Here is a 4,355-nt window from a genome sequence, read left to right as displayed (position 1 = left end):
GGATTGACTTTGTCGGGTTCACCGTCACAATACGCTTCTTCTCGTGATTTTACGCTTTCAATTTGAATTTAAAACATATTCGAGGTGGTACTAAACAGTACAATGCGAGGAGAAAAACCAAAACCACGTTTAAATTTTTTTCGGGCCTGTGCCACAGGCCACGTGAGGCCGAGAACCACGGAAAATCGAAATCACAACCAACCGCCAACCGCCCCGTCCCTTGACGCTGAACCAAGATTCGTTCTCCGAATAAATTAATAGTCCCACCTTTATTTACAAATATGAATTTCGACTTTATTTACAAAATCTCTCTGGAATTTGTAAAATGGGCATAACTTTTGCATACGAACTCGGATTAAAAAGTTTTTTATATGAAAAATCATCTACTCGAAAAGTTACATCCCACGGAGACTATATTCAAGCCAACTATGATTATGAAGCCACAAAGGATTGAATGAACGTTCTCTACTCCCAATTGTTCATTTTTTAAAGTCATGCGCATAAGGTTTGAATGTCTTTTTAAGGATATATGATCTTCGAACTGCATCTTGATCATTGATAGGATAACTTGCAATGGGTAGCCTTTCCCCAGGATCATGTTTAAGACGACTAAAATCATAAAACGGTGGTGATGGCGGTGACACATCTTCAGTTTGCTCTATGGTCACATTTGACATAGACAATGTTGGTTCTTCAATTTGCTCTTCGATCACAACTGGCATACACACAACTTCGCGGGTCTGCTCTTCAGCCACATCCGGCATATTCTCTGCCTTCTTCTTCTTCCCTATCTTCATAGCTTCTCTTTGGAAAGAGAAACAATGTCTGCTGCCCTCTTCATTCTTCAACAATTCTGCAAGAATACTACTTTCTATCAGCACTACTTTCTATCAATAAAGCTAATTGAGGCCAAAATGAGTGCAGAATTATCTATGTGTTCATAGTGCAAAAAAGCAAACCCTAAATCATAGATTTGGGGGGATTTGATTCGGTACCTTACTGCAGCCGGATTTGGAGGGGGCGATCCGGCGAGGGCAGGGCCGCCAAACAGCCGTCCGGCGAGCGGCGACAAGGGCGCAGGCAGCCGGCGCTCCGGCAGGGCAGAGGTACAGCCGCGCGCTGGGACCTGGAACAGGCGGACAGCCGGACAGGGGCTCACCGCGGGCGGAGGGAGGCGGGCGGGCTGGAGAAGAGAGGTGGGATGCGGGAGCTTCCTCGGCGGCTGGGCGTCGGCAAGGTCGCCGAGCGCGAACGGCGGCGGCGAGGAACAGACGCGCATGAGGCGAGGAGGCGAGGCGGCCGTCGGAGTCGAGGTCTCGAGGATTGGATGAGTAATCTGGAATTCTCGATATGGACTTGGTCTGTTTATTGGGCTGGTTTTTTTTCTAGCCCATTTAAAATCTATATATATATATATATATATATATGTTGTCTCAGAATCCCAGGGTGGGCCGCGGCCCACCCTGGCCACCCTGTACATCCGCCACTGCTCGTAGCACCAAAAGACTGGAAAACGATTCCTCATCAATTTTGGAGAATGCTAGCCGCAGCCGAGTGAGGCTATTAAGATGGGATCAAGATGAGATAACTTGGGGTATCAATCTCTTTTTGAGTTGCCCTTCTAAACCAACTGTGTAAACATTTGGAGGTAAACAAAGTCCCTCCAGCTGCAGCACCTCCTTCTCACTGATAGTCGTGATTTCTAGATGCACAAGGTGTCTCATTTCTTTGATAGCATTTCTCAGGTCGGCAGAGTGTTTAGTTTCCACGTTGCAGACAGCAAATGTTTTTAGTTGTGTTAAAGCAGCCACACCTCCAAGAATTTCTGAGCTTGCTTCCACACATTGCAGAGCATGCAGGGAAGTCAAGTGCCTTATACCACTAGGCACCTTTACACCACTAAAAATTATAAATTCTCCTTGTGGGCTAGCATAACTTGCAAACAGGTATCTCAACCTCTGAAGTTTTGCAATGTTGTTTGGTAAATACGACAGTGCACTGTTCACAGCATCCAGGACTTCTAAGTTTTGCAACTTTCCTATGTCTTCAGGTAGACTTTCAATATTAGTATATCTAAGGCCCAAATACCGTAGATTGAACAAGTTGAATACCTTAGTCGGCAGCATCTTGATACGGGTACCTTGCAGATCCAGTGTTAAGAGCAGGTTCGAAGATTCTAGGATAGGCCTCAGCAAATCAATATTGATATATCTGTTAAAAACATGTATTGCACGGACATGTGTAGCATTAGATTCAATCAGTCGTTGAAGGTTTCCACTCTGGAGTGATATTCGACGTGTGTCCTCAATAGAGAATGCATCAAAGCCATCATAAACTTTACCAAAACATTCTTCACCAGCTTTATTGAGGGCAACAAGTCGTATGATATCATGCACCTGGCAACATTTTAACCGCCCAGTATGATTCCTATTGACCACCTGTAGTAGGCTTCAGCTCACAAGTTCAGTCAAGTACCCCTCTGCCACTTCCTCCAATTTTTTGTTCTCCTTTTCATTGATGAATCCAGCAGTAATCCAATGCCTCGTTATTGTCCTCCTCTTGATGGAATAATCTTCTGGGAATAATGCACAATGTAAGAAACAATTCTTCAAATCATATGTAAGGTCCTCCAAACTGACCTTTAGAATTGTCTCAACGCGAGGCATCACATTTTTTACCAACTGGAGCTCTAACTCATCATATACTTTTTTCCATTCTATAGATGTTTGACATTTTCCGGATAGTAGGCTGCCTATGCATACAATAGCAATAGGCAAACCTTCGCACTTGTTCACAAATTTCTAAGCTAAGTTCTGTAACTCGAGTGGACACTTTCTGTCAGGATCATTCCAAAAGGCTGATTTGTAGAATAACTCCCAAGAGTTCGATTTGTCAAGTGGTTCCAAATGAACTGAAGACATATTAGTTGCCAATAATGATACTTCATGCTTTCTTGATGTGATAATAAATTGTCCACTAGATGGAAAGACAGTCCATCTCTAACCAAACATTAGTAGTCCAAACATCATCTAGAACTAAGATGTATCTTTTACCTTGGAGGTACTCGTAGATGGTCTCAGCCAGGATTCTAATCTCCATTTTAGGTGCATCAATTGGCATGCCAAATTCTCTAGAAATCCTCTTCAGCAAGTCTTCAACATGACAACTCTCCGACACAGTTACCCATGCAGCGGCATCGAAGGTTACTTTTATAGTTTTGTACACATGAGCAACCAAAGTTGTTTTCCCCACACCTGCCATGCCCCACAAAGTGGAAATCTTGCTTCTTTTGTCTCGCATGTCACCTGTCAGCCATTGCATAAATTGCTGCTTGTGCTCAAAGATCCCTACAAGGTCCTCGTCCCTTGAGAAATTGAAAACTCGATGAGCCCTGTGGCCATCATTTCTGCCAATTTCTGGCATGGCATAGTGCTCCTTCCTTTGTATAGCACCTTGAAGTCTGCCATTGATATCTTTAAACTTGTGCGCAAGTCGGCGCCAGGTCTTGACATACTTGATCCTCTTCTTCATCTTGGCAACAAACCTTCCATGCTTGTCCTCCAACTTATAGGTGAACTCGTCGACCACATCTTCGATCTCGAAAGCGAAGCCCCTGATCCTCTCGACAAAGAGGCCAGTTGTATCATCGGCGTCCTTGAACCGCTCGGCACCTTTCAGATATGCCTGCATACTTTCAAGCTCATACTTGGCTTGACTGATCTGATCGAATAGACCCTTGAGGGCCGAGGCTTCACTGCAAAGCAGCGATGTGCCGAAGGTTGCTGCCTCGTTCGCCGAGGCCGCAACCAGCTTGACGATCAGTAAACCTACAATTGCTTCGGCCATGGTGGGATTGGGAGCTCAATCTGAGTGCTCTTGTGTGTGTGCTATTGGAGCGGGGGAAGACTAATGCCCCCTTGGAATAGATTCCACCCGCCAGAGCAGGTGAAATCAAGGAAGAAATCCTCTAAATCTGAACCAAGTTTTTGGGAATAGCTGGTTGGCTAGAGGATTTGACCAACTGTACGATTGGTTAGAGAAGCGAAGTCCTCTTTTTTCTATAGAGGTGGCACCTAGTACATCCATTTGGCATGATGCGACTCTGAGGGTAGATAAGCAAACTCGCGTGACTAGTCACCGGCCGGCCGGCCAGCTTAAACAACTCAACAAACAGCTGCTGGCCAATTCACAAGTAAGCATGCATCATCAAAGTTGGCATCATCAATAAACAAGAACATGTAGATAAATTTTTATCTTCAGTTGCCATGCTAGCTTGGATCCAACATAGCGTACACACTGTTCAAGTCTTTGGCCTGCCGCCTACCGGTTGGGGTTTAAAGCAAACTTGATCATTA

The 4,355-nt window shown here is 44.8% G+C and overlaps 1 pseudogene; it reads right to left on the bottom strand.

Annotated features, from left to right (window-relative positions):
• Positions 1-880: 880 nt before the first annotated feature.
• On the bottom strand, positions 881-3,846 carry LOC119334181 (annotated as a pseudogene).
• Between the last annotated feature and the right edge of the window lie 509 nt (positions 3,847-4,355).

This window comes from Triticum dicoccoides, chromosome 7A, assembly GCF_002162155.2.
Source record: "Triticum dicoccoides isolate Atlit2015 ecotype Zavitan chromosome 7A, WEW_v2.0, whole genome shotgun sequence".
In the NCBI taxonomy this organism is placed as follows: domain Eukaryota; kingdom Viridiplantae; phylum Streptophyta; class Magnoliopsida; order Poales; family Poaceae; genus Triticum; species Triticum dicoccoides.
This window is presented reverse-complemented; position numbering and strand designations above follow the sequence as displayed.